This window comes from Procambarus clarkii, chromosome 12, assembly GCF_040958095.1.
Source record: "Procambarus clarkii isolate CNS0578487 chromosome 12, FALCON_Pclarkii_2.0, whole genome shotgun sequence".
NCBI classification, from domain to species: domain Eukaryota; kingdom Metazoa; phylum Arthropoda; class Malacostraca; order Decapoda; family Cambaridae; genus Procambarus; species Procambarus clarkii.
The window spans coordinates 48,758,505-48,786,026 of NC_091161.1; the positions used below are offsets into that span (position 1 = coordinate 48,758,505).

General features: G+C 40.6%; 6 pseudogenes; all 6 read left to right on the top strand.

Moving 5' to 3' along the window:
- Window positions 1-612: 612 nt before the first annotated feature.
- Window positions 613-1,440, top strand: LOC138364067 (pre-mRNA-splicing factor 38A pseudogene; annotated as a pseudogene).
- Window positions 1,441-4,681: 3,241 nt separating this feature from the next.
- Window positions 4,682-5,635, top strand: LOC138364068 (pre-mRNA-splicing factor 38A pseudogene; annotated as a pseudogene).
- A 5,538-nt stretch (window positions 5,636-11,173) lies between these two features.
- Window positions 11,174-12,127, top strand: LOC123751017 (pre-mRNA-splicing factor 38A pseudogene; annotated as a pseudogene).
- Window positions 12,128-16,295: 4,168 nt separating this feature from the next.
- LOC138364069 (pre-mRNA-splicing factor 38A pseudogene) lies at window positions 16,296-17,261 on the top strand (annotated as a pseudogene).
- A 3,088-nt stretch (window positions 17,262-20,349) lies between these two features.
- On the top strand, window positions 20,350-21,311 carry LOC123753005 (pre-mRNA-splicing factor 38A pseudogene; annotated as a pseudogene).
- Window positions 21,312-23,812: 2,501 nt separating this feature from the next.
- Window positions 23,813-24,766, top strand: LOC138364070 (pre-mRNA-splicing factor 38A pseudogene; annotated as a pseudogene).
- Window positions 24,767-27,522: the final 2,756 nt, after the last annotated feature.

Consider the following 27,522-nt stretch of genomic DNA (forward strand, 5'->3'; position numbering starts at 1 on the left):
TATATAGACTACGTCTAGGTTACAGATGCAACTGGGAGATTGGTGAACCCCGACAGAGAGAGTGCATCTTCTGCCAAACTGTCACAGAAAAGCCATTACTTCACTATCTTCTGGAATGTGAAGCAACCAGTGACCTTAGAAGAGCTTTAAGAGTTCCTGAATCATGCAGTGGCCACCCTGAAGCCATCAACACAGCCACTCTCCTGGTCAACAAAGGTGTCCAGCAGCTGGACACCCTCATAAAGACTGTGAAGCAGTATCCTCCCCCACGATAACAGCTTGATTAAATGCAACCTCAGAACACTGGAAAAAAAATTGTACCACTTACGGGCTATTCATGCCCGTGCCACCTCTTGGGTGGCTTAATCTTTATCAATCAATCAATCAAACATGGCACACCATCTGGTCACCACTTGGTCCGGGAGACATCTCCCGTCACGCAGGGTGCAGTCGCACCTCCACAGATCTCCAGTATCATCTATTGATACTGGAAATGGCTCAAAAGGGCCACCACTTACGGGCTATTCATGCCCGTGCCACCTTTTGGGTGGCTTAATCTTCTCTCTCTCTCATCAATCAATTTAAACATGGCCTCTGTAATCAGTAGGCGACATGGCCAACCGCACGATCAGGGAAGCCCGGGCCACTCACGGCACAAACCCCCAGTATTTAGTTGAGAAAATTATAAGAACTAGGATATACGACTCTAGATACTGGACAGAAGAATGCTTTGCCCTCTCGGCGGAATTACTAGTCGACAAAGCAATAGCCCTCAGGTGTATTGGTGGTGTTCACGGAGCCAACAGCATACCCACGCCATTCCTATGTCTCGTGCTAAAGATGCTCCTGATCCAACCTGAGACTGACATAATTATAGAATTCATCACACAAGAGGATTTTAAGGATGCTCGTGCTTTGGGGGCATTTTACTTGAGACTTGTATGTGGATCACTGAATTGTTACAAGTTCCTGGAACCTCTCCTTAATGACTTTTGGAAACTACGCGTTATTGACCGTTCCGGCCAGTTCCAGTTTACTCACATGGATGAATATATTGATTGTTTATTAAGAGATGAATGTTCATGTGATATAATTTTACCGAGGATCCAAAAGAGACCGATTCCTGAAGCCAACAACGAGCTTAAAGGTCGAGTATCCGTATTAAATGATGATTTGGACAACCACGAGAGGGAAAGTGATGAGGAGGACATCTTTCCTCCACCAAGACCAAGAAATGATCCAGTACAGCCATTCCGAACAACACTCTGTGACGACCAGGATGGCAGAGGCCACTCTAGCTCCCCACACCGAGGCCTTCCATGTGACAGAGAAAGAGAAAAGCTTCGCAGAAGTCACTCACAGAAGACAGATCATGAAAGAGGCAAGGAAAGGTCGAGAAAGAGACATCGCAGCAGATCAGAACAACGTCAGCGACGATGATCTCCAGCCCATCGTCCCCATCACCGAAAAAATCGTGGAGAAAGAGAATCAAATAGAGAGAGAGGAAGGGATTGGAATCGTTGTGAACGCAAAGGAAAACAATATCGCAGTGGACGTAGTAAATGAGATACCTTTTTGAGGATGTGGTAGGAGCTGACAGTGCTCCATTTGACCTGCAACCTCACTAATATCTCACTGCCCTCTCATGAGTTGACCTCACACTTGACTGCCGCCTCATGATATGAACCTCAAGCTTCCTGTGTTATCATTATATATATAATTATACACGAAGCCTTCTTTGGACTCTTGTATGTATTTGAAGACCTGTATTCACGTTTCTGTCTTATAAGAACTATGTATTAATAAACACTGTTGTAATAAATGAATGCTATTATTTACATCTCATTATTTACCATCCCAAAGAATAATATGTACCTTTATTCAAGTACAAATAAAATATTTAAATATCTTAGCGCCTGGTGCTTGGAGAGTAGCTGTGATTAGGGTCTTCATCTGGATGAAAAATGTGAAAACCATCTTAAATGTGTTTTTTGATGTTTTTGACGTTGGTCGCAGAAAGGTGACATTTATATAAGGTATTTATATAAAGTCGTTTTTAACATATAAAATACGTTTTTTTCAGTCACTCAATTCATGGACCTTTGGTGCAAACGTATAACTAATGTTTTTAAACGTTTCTATTTTAAATTAAGTAAAAATGCTTAATGTATGTGGGTGGTTTTGTGCACGTGTGGGGTTGTGCTGGTCTGTGTGTGTGCGTGTACTTTTGATGTGTATGTTAAAGTGCAAATATGTAAGCACTACCATTACAAGAATAGGTGAATGGAGGCATTCCTTTTTTTATTAATACATTAGGTACATCTGCATTTGTGCAGCTACCCTAGACTACATGAAGGGGGAGTACAGTGTCAAAAAGCTAGTTACGTGATGGTAAAAATTCCCCATCACACTGGATGGTTAGCCCGTTTTGAATGAACAGCATGTTAAAATTCATGAATGCGTCTGTGGGGTTGACCGCTGAATGTAATGGACTTGAGTCGAGGACGGGTTGGTCCTGGGACCTCTGTTGTTTAATATATATATAAATGATTTAGATTCAGGTTTGAGTAGCAACATTTGCAAATTTGCCGATGATACGAAAATCGGTAGGGAAATTAATTCGGAAGAAGACTTACTATCACTTCAAGTTGATCTAGATAGGGTTTTGAAATGGTCAAAGGATTAGCAGATGCAGTTTAATGCTGATAAATGTAAAGTTCTGAGGTTAGGTAATGATGATAGAGTTACAAGATACGAGCTAGACGGTGTTGAGATTGCGAAGTCGGATTGCGAAAGGGATCTGGGAGTTATGATTAGTAAGAATTGAAGCTGAGTAGACGCAGGCTAACAGTAAGGAAAGAGCAAGAAAAATTCTTTATAGACAGCATAGAACATTGGTATAACAATTATGGGCCTGAGAATGTACAACAGTTTTATGATGACCTCATAAATAATACCTATGAGGCCATCAAAAATAGTGAGTCACGCCAAACAAAAAGAAGTACTGGTAAACAGGTCAGACACAACCAGTACTATGATGATGCTAAACTGAAAGAGCTTAAGGAGCCATGGTAACCGAAAACCTGAAGAAAAATGGAATATTTACGAAAAATACTACAACGTTCTGGCAACACTGTGGTCCAAACCGTTTAATGATATCTTGAAAAATAACGTAATTAGAGTCAAATTTCCCGCTGCAACTTTCGTGAATCTGGTCCTCGCGGCGTGAGTGCGCCGCGGGGTATTGTATCTTACGTTGTAGAAGTCTTATTTTTCGTAATAGCGTTGAAAATAACATGTTATGCATAAAATGAATATAAACTCACTCATTGGCAACAGTATTGTGTGAGAGAGAGGGTGGTACGTGGCTCAGGCCCTCAGTGACTGTATGTCTCTCGTGGGGACTGGTTCTATCGCTGACGCGCTCTCACAATATCTCCCAGAACTCATGCTATTATTGTTATTTGTACTGCAATATGACTTACCAAACGAACATGAGACAAGCATTGAAAGCTAGATGCATGCGAGCTCTCCATAGAAGGTACGAGCTGGCCGCAAATTCATAAATCACGCATTGTCACGAGTGACCGTGAGTAGAGTAACTTGTCGCGCGCGCTACTCAACTCCAACTTTTACAACTAGATCTGGTTTCACAGCCTTTATTTATTATTCAATTTACATGAAACTTGCACACTATATGTAGAGTTTACGCCTCTAAAAACTTACGTCATTATTCTTATCTACATAGATTTATTGATTTTATAAATAATGATACTCTTCATTTTGTTGCATACGTTTTTGGGAAACTTTTAAAAATCTGTATTTAGGAAAGACTTGGGTAAATACTGGTTCAGTAACAGGGTTGTTGATTTGTGGAACCAATTGCCACGTAACATTGTGGAGGTGGGGTCTCTCGATTGTTTCAAGCATGGGTTGGACATGTATATCAGTGGGATTGGGTGGTTATAAATAGGAGCTGTCTCGTATGGGCCAATAGGCCTTCTGCAGTTGCCTTTGTTCTATGTTCTTATGTTTACAAGTGGATTGATGGACACAACAAACGGGATAATAATAGGGTATTAAAAGTATCAACACAAGACAGAACACGAAACAATGGGAATAAATTGGATAAATTTAGATTTAGGAAAGACTTGGGTAAATACTGGTTCAGTAACAGGGTTGTTGATATGTGGAACCAATTACCGCATAACGTGGTGGAGGTGGTGTCCCTCGATTGTTTCAAGCGCGGGTTGGACATGTTTATGAGTGGGATTGGGTGGTTATAAATAGGAGCTGCCTCGTACGGGCCAATAGGCCTTCTGCAGTTATCTTTGTTTTTATATTCATATGCTCTCATAATCTTGCTCCTCCTCCCCACCCGTCTTCTATCCCTCACTGACACCTGACTCCTACCCTCTTCTCTAGGACACTAATAAATACGCCTCCATCCTAAACATGGCACACCATCTGGTCACCACTTGGTCCGGGAGACTTCTCCCGTCACGCAGGGTGCAGTCGCACCTCCACAGATCTCCAGTATCATGTATTGATACTGGAAATGGCTCAAAAGGGCCACCACTTACGGGCTATTCATGCCCGTGCCACCTTTTGGGTGGCTTAATCTTCTCTCTCTCTCTCTCATCAATCAATTTAAACATAGCCTCTGTAATCAGTAGGCGACATGGCCAACCGCACGATCAGGGAAGCCCGGGCCACTCACGGCACAAACCCCCAGTATTTAGTTGAGAAAATTATAAGAACTAGGATATACGACTCTAGATACTGGAAAGAAGAATGCTTTGCCCTCTCGGCGGAATTACTAGTCGACAAAGCAATAGCCCTGAGGTGTATTGGTGGTGTTCACGGAGCCAACAGCATACCCACGCCATTCCTATGTCTCGTGCTAAAGATGCTCCAGATCCAACCTGAGACTGACATAATTATAGAATTCATCACACAAGAGGATTTTAAGTATGCTCGTGCTTTGGGGGCATTTTACTTGAGACTTGTATGTGGATCACTGAATTGTTACAAGTACCTGGAACCTCTCCTTAATGACTTTAGGAAACTACGCGTTATTGACCGTTCCGGCCAGTTCCAGTTTACTCACATGGATGAATATATTGATTGTTTATTAAGAGATGAATGTTCATGTGATATAATTTTACCGAGGATCCAAAAGAGACTGATTCATGAAGCCAACAACGAGCTTAAAGGTCGAGTATCCGTATTAAATGATGATTTGGACAACCACGAGAGGGAAAGTGATGAGGAGGACATCTTTCCTCCACCAAGACCAAGAAATGATCCAGTAGAGCCATCCCGAACAACACTCTGTGACGACCAGGATGGCAGAGGCCACTCTAGCTCCCCACACCGAGGCCTTCCATGTGACAGAGAAAGAGAAAAGCTTCGCAGAAGTCACTCACAGAAGACAGATCATGAAAGAGGCAAGGAAAGGTCGAGAAAGAGACATCGCTGCAGATCAGAACAACGTCAGCGACGAGGATCTCCAGCCCATCGTCCCCATCACCGAAAAAATCGTGGAGAAAGAGAATCAAATAGAGAGAGAGGAAGGGATTGGAGTCGTTGTGAACGCAAAGGAAAACAATATCGCAGTGGACGTAGTAAATGAGATACCTTTTTGAGGATGTGGTAGGAGCTGACAGTGCTCCATTTGACCTGCAACCTCACTAATATCTCACTGCCCTCTCATGAGTTGACCTCACACTTGACTGCCGCCTCATGATATGAACCTCAAGCTTCCTGTGTTATCATTATATATATAATTATTTAATTATACACGAAGCCTTCTTTGGACTCTTGTATGTATTTGAAGACCTGTATTCACGTTTCTGTCTTATAAGAACTATGTATTAATAAACACTTGTAATAAATGAATGCTATTATTTACATATTATTTGCCATCCCAAAGAATAATATGTACCTTTATTCAAGTACAAATAAAATATTTAAATATCTTAGCGCCTGGTGCTTGGAGAGTAGCTGTGATTAGGGTCTTCATCTGGATGAAAAATGTGAAAACCATCTTAAATGTGTTTTTTGATGTTTTTGACGTTGGTCGCAGAAAGGTGACATTTATATAAAGTCGTTTTTAACATATAAAATACGTTAATTTCAGTCACTCAATTCATGGACCTTTGGTGCAAACGTATAACTAATGTTTTTAAACGTTTCTATTTTAAATTAAGTAAAAATGCTTAATGTATGTGGGTGGTTTTGTGCATGTGTGGGGTTGTGCTGGTCTGTGTGTGTGCGTGTAATTTTGATGTGTATGTTAAAGTGCAAATATGTAAGCACTACCATTACAAGAATAGGTGTATGGAGGTATTCCTTTTTTTTATTAATACATTAGGTACATCTGCATTTGTGCAGCTACCCTAGACTACATGAAGGGGGAGTACAGTGTCAAAAAGCTAGTTACGTGATGCTAAAAATTCCCCATCACACTGGATGGTTAGCCCGTTTTGAATGAACAGCATGTTAAAATTTATGAATGCGTCTGTGGGGTTGACCGCTGAATGTAATGGACTTGAGTCGAGGACGGGTTGGTCCTGGGACCTCTGTTGTTTAATATATATATAAATGATTTAGATTCAGGTTTGAGTAGCAACATTTGCAAATTTGCCGATGATACGAAAATCGGTAGGGAAATTAATTCGGAAGAAGACTTACTATCACTTCAAGTTGATCTAGATAGGGTTTTGAAATGGTCAAAGGATTAGCAGATGCAGTTTAATGCTGATAAATGTAAAGTTCTGAGGTTAGGTAATGATGACAGAGTTACAAGATACGAGCTAGATGGTGTTGAGATTGCGAAGTCGGATTGCGAAAGGGATCTCGGAGTTATGATTAGTAAGAATTGAAGCTGAGTAGACGCAGGCTAACAGTAAGGAAAGAGCAAGAAAAATTCTTTATAGACAGCATAGAACATTGGTATAACAATTATGGGCCTGAGAATGTACAACAGTTTTATGATGACCTCATAAATAATACCTATGAGGCCATCAAAAATAGTGAGTCACGCCAAACAAAAAGAAGTACTGGTAAACAGGTCAGACACAACCAGTACTATGATGATGCTAAACTGAAAGAGCTTAAGGAGCCATGGTAACCGAAAACCTGAAGAAAAATGGAATATTTACGAAAAATACTACAACGTTCTGGCAACACTGTGGTCCAAACCGTTTAATGATATCTTGAAAAATAACGTAATTAGAGTCAAATTTCCCGCTGCAACTTTCGTGAATCTGGTCCTCGCGGCGTGAGTGCGCCGCGGGGTATTGTATCTTACGTTGTAGAAGTCTTATTTTTCGTAATAGCGTTGAAAATAACATGTTATGCATAAAATGAATATAAACTCACTCATTGGCAACAGTATTGTGTGAGAGAGAGGGTGGTACGTGGCTCAGGCCCTCAGTGACTGTATGTCTCTCGTGGGGAGTGGTTCTATCGCTGACGGGCTCTCACAATATCTCCCAGAACTCATGCTATTATTGTTATTTGTACTGCAATATGACTTACCAAACGAACAAGAGACAAGCATTGAAAGCTAGATGCATGCGAGCTCTCCATAGAAGGTACGAGCTGGCCGCAAATGCGTAAATCATGCATTGTCACGAGTGACCGCGAGTAGAGTAACTTGTCGCGCGCGCTACTCAACTCCAACTTTTACAACTAGATCTGGTTTCACAGACTTTATTTATTATTCAATTTACATGAAACTTGCACACTATATGTAGAGTTTACGCCTCTAAAAACTTACGTCATTATTCTTATGTACGTAGATTTATTGATTTTATAAATAATGATACACTTCATTTTGTTGCATACGTTTTTGGGAAACTTTTAAAAATCTGTATTTAGGAAAGACTTGGGTAAATACTGGTTCAGTAACAGGGTTGTTGATTTGTGGAACCAATTGCCACGTAACATTGTGGAGGTGGGGTCTCTCGATTGTTTCAAGCATGGGTTGGACATGTATATGAGGACATGTATATCATGTCCTCTATGATATATGGACATGTATCATAGAGGAAAGCAAAAAGAAACTATGAAGTTCGCATAGCAGGGCAAGCAAAGACAAATCCTAAAGGGTTTTTTCAGTTATATCGTACTAAGACTAGGGAAAGGATAGGTCCATTAAAAACTGAGACAGGTCAAATAACAGATAGTGATGAAGAGATGAGTAGTATTTTTAATAAATATTTTGTATCTGTATTTACTAAAGAGGAACTTAACAATATGCCTTCAGCCGAACAAGTCTATGTGGGTGGGGACGAGGACAGGTTGACGAGTTTAGCAGTTACCAGGGAGGATGTTCTTAAACAAATAGTAAAACTCAAACCAAACAAATCCCCAGGGCCGGATGAAGTGTTTGCCAGGGTGCTTAAAGAATGCAAAGAGGAGCTTTGTGACCCACTGTCAACCATATTTAATAAATCAATAGAGTCAGGCAGAGTGCCAGAGTTTTGGAAAGTTGCTAATGTGATACCAGTTTTTAAGAAAGGAGATAGATCACTTGCGTCTAACTATCGACCAATTAGCCTAACGTCTATTGTGGGAAAGTTACTCGAATCTATAATAGCAAATAAAATTCGTCTTCATCTTGAAAAACATAAATTAATAATTGAGTCGCAACATGGTTTTATAAATGGCCGTTTATGTTTAACAAATTTGTTATCTTTTTATTCTAGCATTGTTGAGGCAGTTGATAGTGGTAAGGATTGCGATGTTGTATACCTTGACTTTAGCAAAGCTTTTGATACAGTGCCACATGAAAGACTGATTAAAAAAATAGAGTCTCATGGTATTGGGGGTGCTATATTAAGCTGGATTAGGGCATGGCTATACCAAAGGAAACAGAGAGTTAGTATAAATGGAATCAAGTCAGAGTGGGAAAATGTTGTAAGTGGAGTGCCTCAAGGCTCTGTCCTGGGACCTCTGTTGTTTATAATATATATAAATGATTTAGATTCAGGTTTGAGTAGCAACATTTGCAAATTTGCCGATGATACGAAAATCGGTAGGGAAATTAATTCGGAGGAGGACTCACTATCACTTCAAGTTGATCTAGATAGGGTTTTGAAATGGTCAAAGATGCAGTTTAATGCTGATAAATGTAAAGTTCTGAGGTTAGGTAATGATGATAGAGTTACAAGATACGAGCTAGATGGTGTTGTGATTGCGAAGTCGGATTGCGAAAGGGATCTGGGAGTTATGATTAGTAAGAATTTAAAACATAAGGATCAATGCATAAATGTTCGTAATAAGGCAAATCGGACACTTGGATTTATTAATCGCAGCGTTAGTAACAAGACACCTGGTGTGGTTCTCAAGCTATATCTTGCTCTAGTTAGGCCCCATTTAGATTATGCAGTTCAGTTTTGGTCGCCATATTATAGAATGGATATAAATTCACTTGAACGTGTCCAGCGTAGGATGACTAAGTTAATTCCCCAAATTAGAAATCTTTCATATGAAGAAAGATTAACAAAGCTTAAGTTGCATTCACTGGAAAGGCGAAGAGTTAGGGGTGACATGATAGAGGTTTACAAGTGGATGAATGGACATAACCGGGGGGATATTAATAGGGTATTAAAAGTATCAACACAGGACAGAACACGAAACAATGGATATAAATTGGATAAGTTTAGATTTAGGAAAGACTTGGGTAAATACTGGTTCAGTAACAGGGTTGTTGATTTGTGGAACCAATTGCCGCGTAACATTGTGGAGGTGGGGTCCCTCGATTGTTTCAAGCACGGGTTGGACAAGTATATGAGTGGGATTGGGTGGTTATAGAATAGGAGCTGCCTCGTATGGGCCAATAGGCCTTCTGCAGTTACCTTTGTTCTTATGTTCTTATGAGTGGGATTGGGTGGTTATAAATAGGAGCTCTCTCGTATGGGCCAATAGGCCTTCTGCAGTTGCCTTTGTTCTATGTTCTTATGTTTACAAGTGGATTGATGGACACAACAAACGGGATAATAATAGGGTATTAAAAGTATCAACACAAGACAGAACACGAAACAATGGGTATAAATTGGATAAATTTAGATTTAGGAAAGACTTGGGTAAATACTGGTTCGGTAACAGGGTTGTTGATTTGTGGAACCAATTACCGCATAACGTGGTGGAGGTGGTGTCCCTCGACTGTTTCAAGCGCGGGTTGAACATGTTTATGAGTGGGATTGGGTGGTTATAAATAGGAGCTGCCTCGTACGGGCCAATAGGCCTTCTGCAGTTATCTTTGTTTTTATATTCATATGCTCTCAAAATCTTGCTCCTCCTCCCCACCCGTCTTCTATCCCTCACTGACACCTGACTCCTACCCTCTTCTCTAGGACACTAATAAATACGCCTCCATCCTAAACATGGCACAAAACATCATCACCAAAAAACTCTCACATCTCAACAAAGCCTACCTACACTAGAGAATAGCTGAAGGTTCGCCATCTGCAACATGGTATCTTCAGGCAACCAAATTAGAAAGGTTAAATATCCCAAATGGAATCCACAGGGAAATAGCAGTTAGGCTATATAGACTACGTCTAGGTTACAGATGCAACTGGGAGATTGGTGAACCCCGACAGAGAGAGTGCATCTTCTGCCAAACTGTCACAGAAAAGCCATTACTTCACTATCTTCTGGAATGTGAAGCAACCAGTGACCTTAGAAGAGCTTTAAGAGTTCCTGAATCATGCAGTGGCCACCCTGAAGCCATCAACACAGCCACTCTCCTGGTCAACAAAGGTGTCCAGCAGCTGGACACCCTCATAAAGACTGTGAAGCAGTATCCTCCCCCACGATAACAGCTTGATTAAATGCAACCTCAGAACACTGGAAAAAAAATTGTACCACTTACGGGCTATTCATGCCCGTGCCACCTCTTGGGTGGCTTAATCTTTATCAATCAATCAATCAAACATGGCACACCATCTGGTCACCACTTGGTCCGGGAGACATCTCCCGTCACACAGGGTGCAGTCGCACCTCCACAGATCTCCAGTATCATCTATTGATACTGGAAATGGCTCAAAAGGGGCCACCACTTACGGGCTATTCATGCCCGTGCCACCTTTTGGGTGGCTTAATCTTCTCTCTCTCTCATCAATCAATTTAAACATGGCCTCTGTAATCAGTAGGCGACATGGCCAACCGCACGATCAGGGAAGCCCGGGCCACTCACGGCACAAACCCCCAGTATTTAGTTGAGAAAATTATAAGAACTAGGATATACGACTCTAGATACTGGAAAGAAGAATGCTTTGCCCTCTCGGCGGAATTACTAGTCGACAAAGCAATAGCCCTGAGGTGTATTGGTGGTGTTCACGGAGCCAACAGCATACCCACGCCATTCCTATGTCTCGTGCTAAAGATGCTCCAGATCCAACCTGAGACTGACATAATTATAGAATTCATCACACAAGAGGATTTTAAGTATGCTCGTGCTTTGGGGGCATTTTACTTGAGACTTGTATGTGGATCACTGAATTGTTACAAGTACCTGGAACCTCTCCTTAATGACTTTAGGAAACTACGCGTTATTGACCGTTCCGGCCAGTTCCAGTTTACTCACATGGATGAATATATTGATTGTTTATTAAGAGATGAATGTTCATGTGATATAATTTTACCGAGGATCGAAAAGAGACCGATTCATGAAGCCAACAACGAGCTTAAAGGTCGAGTATCCGTATTAAATGATGATTTGGACAACCACGAGAGGGAAAGTGATGAGGAGGACATCTTTCCTCCACCAAGACCAAGAAATGATCCAGTAGAGCCATCCCGAACAACACTCTGTGACGACCAGGATGGCAGAGGCCACTCTAGCTCCCCACACCGAGGCCTTCCATGTGACAGAGAAAGAGAAAAGCTTCGCAGAAGTCACTCACAGGAGACAGATCATGAAAGAGGCAAGGAAAGGTCGAGAAAGAGACATCGCTGCAGATCAGAACAACGTCAGCGACGAGGATCTCCAGCCCATCGTCCCCATCACCGAAAAAATCGTGGAGAAAGAGAATCAAATAGAGAGAGAGGAAGGGATTGGAGTCGTTGTGAACGCAAAGGAAAACAATATCGCAGTGGACGTAGTAAATGAGATACCTTTTTGAGGATGTGGTAGGAGCTGACAGTGCTCCATATGACCTGCAACCTCACTAATATCTCACTGCCCTCTCATGAGTTGACCTCACACTTGACTGCCGCCTCATGATATGAACCTCGAGCTTCCTGTGTTATCATTATATATATAATTATACACGAAGCCTTCTTTGGACTCTTGTATGTATTTGAAGACCTGTATTCACGTTTCTGTCTTATAAGAACTATGTATTAATAAACACTGTTGTAATAAATGAATGCTATTATTTACATCTCATTATTTACCATCCCAAAGAATAATATGTACCTTTATTCAAGTACAAATAAAATATTTAAATATCTTAGCGCCTGGTGCTTGGAGAGTAGCTGTGATTAGGGTCTTCATCTGGATGAAAAATGTGAAAACCATCTTAAATGTGTTTTTTGATGTTTTTGACGTTGGTCGCAGAAAGGTGACATTTATATAAGGTATTTATATAAAGTCGTTTTTAACATATAAAATACGTTAATTTCAGTCACTCAATTCATGGACCTTTGGTGCAAACGTATAACTAATGTTTTTAAACGTTTCTATTTTAAATTAAGTAAAAATGCTTAATGTATGTGGGTGGTTTTGTGCATGTGTGGGGTTGTGCTGGTCTGTGTGTGTGCGTGTACTTTTGATGTGTATGTTAAAGTGCAAATATGTAAGCACTACCATTACAAGAATAGGTGTATGGAGGTATTCCTTTTTTTTATTAATACATTAGGTACATCTGCATTTGTGCAGCTACCCTAGACTACATGAAGGGGGAGTACAGTGTCAAAAAGCTAGTTACGTGATGCTAAAAATTCCCCATCACACTGGATGGTTAGCCCGTTTTGAATGAACAGCATGTTAAAATTTATGAATGCGTCTGTGGGGTTGACCGCTGAATGTAATGGACTTGAGTCGAGGACGGGTTGGTCCTGGGACCTCTGTTGTTTAATATATATATAAATGATTTAGATTCAGGTTTGAGTAGCAACATTTGCAAATTTGCCGATGATACGAAAATCGGTAGGGAAATTAATTCGGAAGAAGACTTACTATCACTTCAAGTTGATCTAGATAGGGTTTTGAAATGGTCAAAGGATTAGCAGATGCAGTTTAATGCTGATAAATGTAAAGTTCTGAGGTTAGGTAATGATGATAGAGTTACAAGATACGAGCTAGATGGTGTTGAGATTGCGAAAGGGATCTGGGAGTTATGATTAGTAAGAATTTAAGCTGAGTAGACGCAGGCTAACAGTAAGGAAAGAGCAAGAAAAATTCTTTATAGACAGCATAGAACATTGGTATAACAATTATGGGCCTGAGAATGTACAACAGTTTTATGATGACCTCATAAATAATACCTATAAGAACATAAGAACAAAGGCAACTGCAGAAGGCCTGTTGGCCCATACGAGGCAGCTCCTATTCTATAACCACCCAATCCCACTCATATACTTGTCCAACCCGTGCTTGAAACAATCGAGGGACCCCACCTCCACAATGTTACGCGGCAATTGGTTCCACAAATCAACAACCCTGTTACTGAACCAGTATTTACCCAAGTCTTTCCTAAATCTAAACTTATCCAATTTATACCCATTGTTTCGTGTTCTGTCCTGTGTTGATACTTTTAATACCCTATTAATATCCCCCCGGTTATGTCCATTCATCCACTTGTAAACCTCTATCATGTCACCCCTAACTCTTCGCCTTTCCAGTGAATGCAACTTAAGCTTTGTTAATCTTTCTTAATATGAAAGATTTCTAATTTGGGGAATTAACTTAGTCATCCTACGCTGGACACGTTCAAGTGAATTTATATCCATTCTATAATATGGCGACCAAAACTGAACTGCATAATCTAAATGGGGCCTAACTAGAGCAAGATATAGCTGAAGAACCACACCAGGTGTCTTGTTACTAACGCTGCGATTAATAAATCCAAGTGTCTGATTTGCCTTATTACGAACATTTATGCATTGATCCTTTTGTTTTAAATTCTTACTAATCATAACTCCCAGATCCCTTTCGCAATCCGACTTCGCAATCACAACACCATCTAGCTCGTATCTTGTAACTCTATCATCCTTACCTAACCTCAGAACTTTACATTTATCAGCATTAAACTGCATCTGCCAATCCTTTGACCATTTCAAAACCCTATCTAGATCAACTTGAAGTGATAGTGAGTCCTCCTCCGAATTAATTTCCCTACCGATTTTCGTATCATCGGCAAATTTGCAAATGTTGCTACTCAAACCTGAATCTAAATCATTTATATATATTATAAACAACAGAGGTCCCAGGACAGAGCCTTGAGGCACTCCACTTACAACATATTTCCACTCTGACTTGATTCCATTTATACTAACTCTCTGTTTCCTTTGGTATAGCCATTGTTTCCTTTGGTATAGCTATGAGGCCATCAAAAATAGTGAGTCACGCCAAACAAAAAGAAGTACTGGTAAACAGGTCAGACACAACCAGTACTATGATGATGCTAAACTGAAAGAGCTTAAGGAGCCATGGTAACCGAAAACCTGAAGAAAAATGGAATATTTACGAAAAATTACGAAAAATACTACAACGGTCTGGCAACACTGTGGTCCAAACCGTTTAATGATATCTTGAAAAATAACGTAATTAGAGTCAAATTTCCCGCTGCAACTTTTGTGAAACTGGTCCTCGCGGCGTGAGTGCGCCGCGAGGTATTCTATCTTATGTTGTAGAAGTCTTATTTTTCGTAATAGCGTTGAAAAAAACATGTTATGCATAAAATGAATATAAACTCACTCATTGGCAACAGTATTGTGTGAGAGAGAGGGTGGTACGTGGCTCAGGCCCTCAGTGACTGTATGTCTCTCGTGGGGAGTGGTTCTATCGCTGACGCGCTCTCACAATATCTCCCAGAACTCATGCTATTATTGTTATTTGTACTGCAATATGACTTACCAAACGAACAAGAGACAAGCATTGAAAGCTAGATGCATGCGAGGTCTCCATAGAAGGTACGAGCTGGCCGCAAATGCGTAAATCACGCATTGTCACGAGTGACCGCGAGTAGAGTAACTTGTCGCGCGCGCTACGCAACTCCAACTTTTACAACTAGATCTGGTTTCACAGCCTTTATTTATTATTCAATTTACATGAAACTTGCACAATATATGTAGAGTTTACGCCTCTAAAAACTTACGTCATTATTCTTATCTACGTAGATTTATTGACTTTATAAATAATGATACACTTCATTTTGTTGCATACGTTTTTGGGAAACTTTTAAAAATCTGTATTTAGGAAAGACTTGGGTAAATACTGGTTCTGTAACAGGGTTGTTGATTTGTGGAACCAATTGCCACGTAACATTGTGGAGGTGGGGTCTCTCGATTGTTTCAAGCATGGGTTGGACATGTATATGAGTGGGATTGGGTGGTTATAAATAGGAGCTGTCTCGTATGGGCCAATAGGCCTTCTGCAGTTGCCTTTGTTCTATGTTCTTATGTTTACAAGTGGATTGATGGACACAACAAACGGGATAATAATAGGGTATTAAAAGTATCAACACAAGACAGAACACGAAACAATGGGTATAAATTGGATAAATTTAGATTTAGGAAAGACTTGGGTAAATACTGGTTCAGTAACAGGGTTGTTGATTTGTGGAACCAATTACCGCATAACGTGGTGGAGGTGGTGTCCCTCGATTGTTTCAAGCGCGGGTTGGACATGTTTATGAGTGGGATTGGGTGGTTATAAATAGGAGCTGCCTCGTACGGGCCAATAGGCCTTCTGCAGTTATCTTTGTTTTTATATTCATATGCTCTCATAATCTTGCTCCTCCTCCCCACCCGTCTTCTATCCCTCACTGACACCTGACTCCTACCCTCTTCTCTAGGACACTAATAAATACGCCTCCATCCTAAACATGGCACACCATCTGGTCACCACTTGGTCCGGGAGACATCTCCCGTCACGCAGGGTGCAGTCGCACCTCCACAGATCTCCAGTATCATCTATTGATACTGGAAATGGTTCAAAAGGGCCACCACTTACGGGCTATTCATGCCCGTGCCACCTTTTGGGTGGCTTAATCTTCTCTCTCTCTCTCTCTCATCAATCAATCTAAACATGGCCTCTGTAATCAGTAGGCGACATGGCCAACCGCACGATCAGGGAAGCCCGGGCCACTCACGGCACAAACCCCCAGTATTTAGTTGAGAAAATTATAAGAACTAGGATATACGACTCTAGATACTGGAAAGAAGAATGCTCTGCCCTCTCGGCGGAATTACTAGTCGACAAAGCAATAGCCCTCAGGTGTATTGGTGGTGTTCACGGAGCCAACAGCATACCCACGCCATTCCTATGTCTCGTGCTAAAGATGATCCAGATCCAACCTGAGACTGACATAATTATAGAATTCATCATACAAGAGGATTTTAAGTATGCTCGTGCTTTGGGGGCATTTTACTTGAGACTTGTATGTGAATCACTGAATTGTTACAAGTTCCTGGAACCTCTCCTTAATGACTTTAGGAAACTACGCGTTATTGACCGTTCCGGCCAGTTCCAGTTTACTCACATGGATGAATATATTGATTGTTTATTAAGAGATGAATGTTTATGTGATATAATTTTACCGAGGATCCAAAAGAGACCGATTCCTGAAGCCAACAACGAGCTTAAAGGTCGAGTATCCGTATTAAATGATGATTTGGACAACCACGAGAGGGAAAGTGATGAGGAGGACATCTTTCCTCCACCAAGACCAAGAAATGATCCAGTACAGCCATTCCGAACAACACTCTGTGACGACCAGGATGGCAGAGGCCACTCTAGCTCCCCACACCGAGGCCTTCCATGTGACAGAGAAAGAGAAAAGCTTCGCAGAAGTCACTCACAGAAGACAGATCATGAAAGAGGCAAGGAAAGGTCGAGAAAGAGACATCGCAGCAGATCAGAACAACGTCAGCGACGAGGATCTCCAGCCCATCGTCCCCATCACCGAAAAATCGTGGAGAAAGAGAATCAAATAGAGAGAGAGGAAGGGATTGGAATCGTTGTGAACGCAAAGGAAAACAATATCGCAGTGGACGTAGTAAATGAGATACCTTTTTGAGGATGTGGTAGGAGCTGACAGTGCTCCATTTGACCTGCAACCTCACTAATATCTCACTGCCCTCTAATGAGTTGACCTCACACTTGACTGCCGCCTCATGATATGAACCTCAAGCTTCCTGTGTTATCATTATATATATAATTATACACGAAGCCTTCTTTGGACTCTTGTATGTATTTGAAGACCTGTATTCACGTTTCTGTCTTATAAGAACTATGTATTAATAAACACTTGTAATAAATGAATGCTATTATTTACATCTCATTATTTACCATCCCAAAGAATAATATGTACCTTTATTCAAGTACAAATAAAATATTTAAATATCTTAGCGCCTGGTGCTTGGAGAGTAGCTGTGATTAGGGTCTTCATCTGGATGAAAAATGTGAAAACCATCTTAAATGTGTTTTTTGATGTTTTTGACGTTGGTCGCAGAAAGGTGACATTTATATAAGGTATTTATATAAAGTCGTTTTTAAAATATAAAATACGTTAATTTCAGTCACTCAATTCATGGACCTTTGGTGCAAACGTATAACTAATGTTTTTAAACGTTTCTATTTTAAATTAAGTAAAAATGCTTAATGTATGTGGGTGGTTTTGTGCATGTGTGGGGTTGTGCTGGTCTGTGTGTGTGCGTGTACTTTTGATGTGTATGTTAAAGTGCAAATATGTAAGCACTACCATTACAAGAATAGGTGTATGGAGGTATTCCTTTTTTTTATTAATACATTAGGTACATCTGCATTTGTGCAGCTACCCTAGACTACATGAAGGGGGAGTACAGTGTCAAAAAGCTAGTTACGTGATGCTAAAAATTCCCCATCACACTGGATGGTTAGCCCGTTTTGAATGAACAGCATGTTAAAATTTATGAATGCGTCTGTGGGGTTGACCGCTGAATGTAATGGACTTGAGTCGAGGACGGGTTGGTCCTGGGACCTCTGTTGTTTAATATATATATAAATGATTTAGATTCAGGTTTGAGTAGCAACATTTGCAAATTTGCCGATGATACGAAAATCGGTAGGGAAATTAATTCGGAAGAAGACTTACTATCACTTCAAGTTGATCTAGATAGGGTTTTGAAATGGTCAAAGGATTAGCAGATGCAGTTTAATGCTGATAAATGTAAAGTTCTGAGGTTAGATAATGATGATAGAGTTACAAGATACGAGCTAGATGGTGTTGAGATTGCGAAAGGGATCTGGGAGTTATGATTAGTAAGAATTGAAGCTGAGTAGACGCAGGCTAACAGTAAGGAAAGAGCAAGAAAAATTCTATATAGACAGCATAGAACATTGGTATAACAATTATGGGCCTGAGAATGTAGAACAGTTTTATGATGACCTCATAAATAATACCTATGAGGCCATCAAAAATAGTGAGTCACGCCAAACAAAAAGAAGTACTGGTAAACAGGTCAGACACAACCAGTACTATGATGATGCTAAACTGAAAGAGCTTAAGGAGCCATGGTAACCGAAAACCTGAAGAAAAATGGAATATATACGAAAAATGCTACAACGTTCTGGCAACACTGTGGTCCAAACCGTTTAATGATATCTTGAAAAATAACGTAATTAGAGTCAAATTTCCCGCTGCAACTTTCGTGAATCTGGTCCTCGCAGCATGAGTGCGCCGCGGGGTATTGTATCTTACGTTGTAGAAGTCTTATTTTTCGTAATAGCGTTGAAAATAACATGTTATGCATAAAATGAATATAAACTCACTCATTGGCAACAGTATTGTGTGAGAGAGAGGGTGGTACGTGGCTCAGGCCCTCAGTGACTGTATGTCTCTCGTGGGGAGTGGTTCTATCGCTGACGCGCTCTCACAATATCTCCCAGAACTCATGCTATTATTGTTATTTGTACTGCAATATGACTTACCAAACGAACAAGAGACAAGCATTGAAAGCTAGATGCATGCGAGCTCTCCATAGAAGGTACGAGCTGGCCGCAAATGCATAAATCACGCATTGTCTTGAGTGATCGCGAGTAGAGTAACTTGTCGCGCGCGCTACTCAACTCCAACTTTTACAACTAGATCTGGTTTCACAGCCTTTATTTATTATTCAATTAACATGAAACTTGCACACTATATGTAGAGTTTACGCCTCTAAAAACTTACGTCATTATACTTATCTACATAGATTTATTGATTTTATAAATAATGATACACTTCATTTTGTTGCATACGTTTTTGGGAAACTTTTAAAAATCTGTATTTAGGAAAGACTTGGGTAAATACTGGTTCAGTAACAGGGTTGTTGATTTGTGGAACCAATTGCCACGTAACATTGTGGAGGTGGGATCTCTCGATTGTTTCAAGCATGGGTTGGACATGTATATGAGTGGGATTGGGTGGTTATAAATAGGAGCTGTCTCGTATGGGCCAATAGGCCTTCTGCAGTTGCCTTTGTTCTATGTTCTTATGTTTACAAGTGGATTGATGGACACAACAAACGGGATAATAATAGGGTATTAAAAGTATCAACACAAGACAGAACACGAAACAATGGGTATAAATTGGATAAATTTAGATTTAGGAAAGACTTGGGTAAATTCTGGTTCGGTAACAGGGTTGTTGATTTGTGGAACCAATTACCGCATAACGTGGTGGAGGTGGTGTCCCTCGATTGTTTCAAGCGCGGGTTGGACATGTTTATGAGTGGGATTGGGTGGTTATAAATAGGAGCTGCCTCGTACGGGCCAATAGGCCTTCTGCAGTTATCTTTGTTTATATATTCATATGCTCTCATTATCTTGCTCCTCCTCCCCACCCGTCTTCTATCCCTCACTGACACCTGACTCCTACCCTCTTCTCTAGGACACTAATAAATACGCCTCCATCCTAAACATGGCACACCATCTGGTCACTACTTGGTCCGAGAGACATCTCCCGTCACGCAGGGTGCAGTCGCACCTCCACAGATCTCCAGTATCATCTATTGATACTGGAAATGGCTCAAAAGGGCCACCACTTACGGGCTATTCATGCCCGTTTTACCTTTTGGGTGTCTTAATCTTCTCTCTCTCTCTCTCATCAATCAATTTAAACATGGCCTCTGTAATCAGTAGGCGACATGGCCAACCGCACGATCAGGGAATCCCGGGCCACTCACGGCACAAACCCCCAGTATTTAGTTGAGAAAATTATAAGAACTAGGATATACGACTCTAGATACTGGAAAGAAGAATGCTTTGCCCTCTCGCGGAATTACTAGTCGACAAAGCAATAGCCCTCAGGTGTATTGGTGGTGTTCACGGAGCCAACAGCATACCCACGCCATTCCTATGTCTCGTGCTAAAGATGCTCCAGATCCAACCTGAGACTGACATAATTATAGAATTCATCACACAAGAGGATTTTAAGTATGCTCGTGCTTTGGGGGCATTTTACTTGAGACTTGTATGTGGATCACTGAATTGTTATAAGTACCTGGAACCTCTCCTTAATGACTTTAGGAAACTACGCGTTATTGACCGTTCCGGCCAGTTCCAGTTTACTCACATGGATGAATATATTGATTGTTTATTAAGAGATGAATGTTCATGTGATATAATTTTACCGAGGATCCAAAAGAGACTGATTCATGAAGCCAACAACGAGCTTAAAGGTCGAGTATCCGTATTAAATGATGATTTGGACAACCACGAGAGGGAAAGTGATGAGGAGGACATCTTTCCTCCACCAAGACCTAGAAATGATCCAGTAGAGCCATCCCGAACAACACTCTGTGACGACCAGGATGGCAGAGGCCACTCTAGCTCCCCACACCGAGGCCTTCCATGTGACAGAGAAAGAGAAAAGCTTCGCAGAAGTCACTCACAGGAGACAGATCATGAAAGAGGCAAGGAAAGGTCGAGAAAGAGACATCGCAGCAGATCAGAACAACGTCAGCGACGAGGATCTCCAGCCCATCGTCCCCATCACCGAAAAAATCGTGGAGAAAGAGAATCAAATAGAGAGAGAGGAAGGGATTGGAATCGTTGTGAACGCAAAGGAAATATCGCAGTGGACGTAGTAAATGAGATACCTTTTTGAGGATGTGGTAGGAGCTGACAGTGCTCCATTTGACCTGCAACCTCACTAATATCTCACTGCCCTCTCATGAGTTGACCTCACACTTGACTGCCGCCTCATGATATGAACCTCAAGCTTCCTGTGTTATCATTATATATATAATTATACACGAAGCCTTCTTTGGACTCTTGTATGTATTTGAAGACCTGTATTCACGTTTCTGTCTTATAAGAACTATGTATTAATAAACACTGTTGTAATAAATGAATGCTATTATTTACATCTCATTATTTACCATCCCAAAGAATAATATGTACCTTTATTCAAGTACAAATAAAATATTTAAATATCTTAGCGCCTGGTGCTTGGAGAGTAGCTGTGATTAGGGTCTTCATCTGGATAAAAAATGTGAAAACCATCTTAAATGTGTTTTTTGATGTTTTTGACGTTGGTCGCAGAAAGGTGACATTTATATAAGGTATTTATATAAAGTCGTTTTTAACATATAAAATACGTTAATTTCAGTCACTCAATTCATGGACCTTTGGTGCAAACGTATAACTAATGTTTTTAAACGTTTCTATTTTAAATTAAGTAAAAATGCTTAATGTATGTGGGTGGTTTTGTGCATGTGTGGGGTTGTGCTGGTCTGTGTGTGTGCGTGTACTTTTGATGTGTATGTTAAAGTGCAAATATGTAAGCACTACCATTACAAGAATAGGTGTATGGAGGTATTCCTTTTTTTTATTAATACATTAGGTACATCTGCATTTGTGCAGCTACCCTAGACTACATGAAGGGGGAGTACAGTGTCAAAAAGCTAGTTACGTGATGCTAAAAATTCCCCATCACACTGGATGGTTAGCCCGTTTTGAATGAACAGCATGTTAAAATTTATGAATGCGTCTGTGGGGTTGACCGCTGAATGTAATGGACTTGAGTCGAGGACGGGTTGGTCCTGGGACCTCTGTTGTTTAATATATATATAAATGATTTAGATTCAGGTTTGAGTAGCAACATTTGCAAATTTGCCGATGATACGAAAATCGGTAGGGAAATTAATTCGGAAGAAGACTTACTATCACTTCAAGTTGATCTAGATAGGGTTTTGAAATGGTCAAAGGATTAGCAGATGCAGTTTAATGCTGATAAATGTAAAGTTCTGAGGTTAGGTAATGATGATAGAGTTACAAGATACGAGCTAGATGGTGTTGAGATTGCGAAGTCGGATTGCGAAAGGGATCTGGGAGTTATGATTAGTAAGAATTGAAGCTGAGTAGACGCAGGCTAACAGTAAGGAAAGAGCAAGAAATATTCTTTATAGACAGCATAGAACATTGGTATAACAATTATGGGCCTGAGAATGTACAACAGTTTTATGATGACCTCATAAATAATACCTATGAGGCCATCAAAAATAGTGAGTCACGCCAAACAAAAAGAAGTACTGGTAAACAGGTCAGACACAACCAGTACTATGATGATGCTAAACTGAAAGAGCTTAAGGAGCCATGGTAACCGAAAACCTGAAGAAAAATGGAATATTTACGAAAAATACTACAACGTTCTGGCAACACTGTGGTCCAAACCGTTTAATGATATCTTGAAAAATAACGTAGAGTCAAATTTCCCGCTGCAGCTTTCGTGAATCTGGTCCTCGCGGCGTGAGTGCGCCGCGGGGTATTGTATCTTACGTTGTAGAAGTCTTATTTTTCGTAATAGCGTTGAAAATAACATGTTATGCATAAAATGAATATAAATTCACTCATTGGCAACAGTATTGTGTGAGAGAGAGGGTGGGTGGTTATAAATAGGAGCTGTCTCGTATGGGCCAATAGGCCTTCTGCAGTTGCCTTTGTTCTATGTTCTTATGTTTACAAGTGGATTGATGGACACAACAAACGGGATAATAATAGGGTATTAAAAGTATCAACACAAGACAGAACACGAAACAATGGGTATAAATTGGATAAATTTAGATTTAGGAAAGACTTGGGTAAATACTGGTTCGGTAACAGGGTTGTTGATTTGTGGAAGCAATTACCGCATAACGTGGTGGAGGTGGTGTCCCTCGATTGTTTCAAGCGCGGGTTGGACATGTTTATGAGTGGGATTGGGTGGTTATAAATAGGAGCTGCCTCGTACGGGCCAATAGGCCTCCTGCAGTTATCTTTGTTTTTATATTCATATGCTCTCATAATCTTGCTCCTCCTCCCCACCCGTCTTCTATCCCTCACTGACACCTGACTCCTACCCTCTTCTCTAGGACACTAATAAATACGCCTCCATCCTAAACATGGCACACCATCTGGTCACCACTTGGTCCGGGAGACATCTCCCGTCACGCAGGGTGCAGTCGCACCTCCACAGATCTCCAGTATCATCTATTGATACTGGAAATGGCTCAAAAGGGCCACCACTTACGGGCTATTCATGCCCGTGCCACCTTTTGGGTGGCTTAATCTTCTCTCTCTCTCTCTCATCAATCAATTTAAACATGGCCTCTGTAATCAGTAGGCGACATGGCCAACCGCACGATCAGGGAAGCCCGGGCCACTCACGGCACAAACCCCCAGTATATAGTTGAGAAAATTATAAGAACTAGGATATACGACTCTAGATACTGGAAAGAAGAATGCTTTGCCCTCTCGGCGGAATTACTAGTCGACAAAGCAATAGCCCTCAGGTGTATTGGTGGTGTTCACGGAGCCAACAGCATACCCACGCCATTCCTATGTCTCGTGCTAAAGATGCTCCAGATCCAACCTGAGACTGACATAATTATAGAATTCATCACACAAGAGGATTTTAAGTATGCTCGTGCTTTGGGGGCATTTTACTTGAGACTTGTATGTGGATCACTGAATTGTTACAAGTACCTGGAACCTCTCCTTAATGACTTTAGGAAACTACGCGTTATTGACCGTTCCGGCCAGTTCCAGTTTACTCACATGGATGAATATATTGATTGTTTATTAAGAGATGAATGTTCATGTGATATAATTTTACCGAGGATCCAAAAGAGACTGATTCATGAAGCCAACAACGAGCTTAAAGGGCGAGTATCCGTATTAAATGATGATTTGGACAACCACGAGAGGGAAAGTGATGAGGAGGACATCTTTCCTCCACCAAGACCAAGAAATGATCCAGTAGAGCCATCCCGAACAACACTCTATGACGACCAGGATGGCAGAGGCCACTCTAGCTCCCCACACCGAGGCCTTCCATGTGACAGAGAAAGAGAAAAGCTTCGCAGAAGTCACTCACAGGAGACAGATCATGAAAGAGGCAAGGAAAGGTCGAGAAAGAGACATCGCAGCAGATCAGAACAACGTCAGCGACGAGGATCTCCAGCCCATCGTCCCCATCACCGAAAAAATCGTGGAGAAAGAGAATCAAATAGAGAGAGAGGAAGGGATTGGAATCGTTGTGAACGCAAAGGAAAACAATATCGCAGTGGACGTAGTAAATGAGATACCTTTTTGAGGATGTGGTAGGAGCTGACAGTGCTCCATTTGACCTGCAACCTCACTAATATCTCACTGCCCTCTCATGAGTTGACCTCACACTTGACTGCCGCCTCATGATATGAACCTCAAGCTTCCTGTGTTATCATTATATATATAATTATATAATTATACACGAAGCCTTCTTTGGACTCTTGTATGTATTTGAAGACCTGTATTCACGTTTCTGTCTTATAAGAACTATGTATTAATAAACACTGTTGTAATAAATGAATGCTATTAGTTACATCTCATTATTTACCATCCCAAAGAATAATATGTACCTTTATTCAAGTACAAATAAAATATTTAAATATCTTAGCGCCTGGTGCTTGGAGAGTAGCTGTGATTAGGGTCTTCATCTGGATGAAAAATGTGAAAACCATCTTAAATGTGTTTTTTGATGTTTTTGACGTTGGTCGCAGAAAGGTGACATTTATATAAGGTATTTATATAAAGTCGTTTTTAACATATAATATACGTTAATTTCAGTCACTCAATTCATGGACCTTTGGTGCAAACGTATAACTAATGTTTTTAAACGTTTCTATTTTAAATTAAGTAAAAATGTATGTGGGTGGTTTTGTGCATGTGTGGGGTTGTGCTGGTCTGTGTGTGTGCGTGTACTTTTGATGTGTATGTTAAAGTGCAAATATGTAAGCACTACCATTACAAGAATAGGTGTATGGAGGTATTCCTTTTTTTATTAATACATTAGGTACATCTGCATTTGTGCAGCTACCCTAGACTACATGAAGGGGGAGTACAGTGTCAAAAAGCTAGTTACGTGATGCTAAAAATTCCCTATCACACTGGATGGTTAGCCCGTTTTGAATGAACAGCATGTTAAAATTTATGAATGCGTCTGTGGGGTTGACCGCTGAATGTAATGGACTTGAGTCGAGGACGGGTTGGTCCTGGGACCTCTGTTGTTTAATATATATATAAATGATTTAGATTCAGGTTTGAGTAGCAACATTTGCAAATTTGCCGATGATACGAAAATCGGTAGGGAAATTAATTCGGAAGAAGACTTACTATCACTTCAAGTTGATCTAGATAGGGTTTTGAAATGGTCAAAGGATTGGCAGATGCAGTTTAATGCTGATAAATGTAAAGTTCTGAGGTTAGGTAATGATGATAGAGTTACAAGATACGAGCTAGATGGTGTTGAGATTGCGAAGTCGGATTGCGAAAGGGATCTGGGAGTTATGATTAGTAATAATTGAAGCTGAGTAGACGCAGGCTAACAGTAAGGAAAGAGCAAGAAAAATTCTTTATAGACAGCATAGAACATTGGTATAACAATTATGGGCCTGAGAATGTACAACAGTTTTATGATGACCTCATAAATAATACCTATGAGGCCATCAAAAATAGTGAGTCACGCCAAACAAAAAGAAGTACTGGTAAACAGGTCAGACACAACCAGTACTATGATGATGCTAAACTGAAAGAGCTTAAGGAGCCATGGTAACCGAAAACCTGAAGAAAAATGGAATATTTACGAAAAATACTACAACGTTCTGGCAACACTGTGGTCCAAACCGTTTAATGATATCTTGAAAAATAACGTAATTAGAGTCAAATTTCCCGCTGCAACTTTCGTGAATCTGGTCCTCGGGGCGAGAGTGCGCCGCGGGGTATTGTATCTTACGTTGTAGAAGTCTTATTTTTCGTAATAGCGTTGAAAATAACATGTTATGCATAAAATGAATATAAACTCACTCATTGGCAACAGTATTGTGTGAGAGAGAGGGTGGTACGTGGCTCAGGCCCTCAGTGACTGTATGTCTCTCGTGGGGAGTAGTTCTATCGCTGACGCGCTCTCACAATATCTCCCAGAACTCATGCTATTATTGTTATTTGTACTGCAATATGACTTACCAAACGAACAAGAGACAAGCATTGAAAGCTAGATGCATGCGAGCTCTCCATAGAAGGTACGAGCTGGCCTCAATTGCGTAAATCACGCATTGTCACGAGTGACCGTGAGTAAAGTAACTTGTCGCGCGCGCTACTCAACTCCAACTTTTACAACTAGATCTGGTTTCAGAGCCTTTATTTATTATTCAATTTACATGAAACTTGCACACTATATGTAGAGTTTACGCCTCTAAAAACTTACATCATTATTCTTATCTACGTAGATTTATTGATTTTATAAATAATGATAAACTTCATTTTGTTGCATACGTTTTTGGGAAACTTTTAAAAATCTGTATTTAAGAAAGACTTGGGTAAATACTGGTTCAGTAACAGGGTTGTTGATTTGTGGAACCAATTGCCACGTAACATTGTGGAGGTGGGGTCTCTCGATTGTTTCAAGCATGGGTTGGACATGTATATGGGTGGGATTGGGTGGTTATAAATAGGAGCTGTCTCGTATGGGCCAATAGGCCTTCTGCAGTTGCCTTTGTTCTATGTTCTTATGTTTACAACAAACGGGATAATAATAGGGTATTAAAAGTATCAACACAAGACAGAACACGAAACAATGGGTATAAATTGGATAAATTTAGATTTAGGAAAGACTTGGGTAAATACTGGTTCGGTAACAGGGTTGTTGATTTGTGGAACCAATTACCGCATAACGTGGTGGAGGTGGTGTCCCTCGATTGTTTCAAGCGCGGGTTGGACATGTTTATGAGTGGGATTGGGTGGTTATAAATAGTAGCTGCCTCGTAAGGGCCAATAGGCCTTCTGCAGTTATCTTTGTTTTT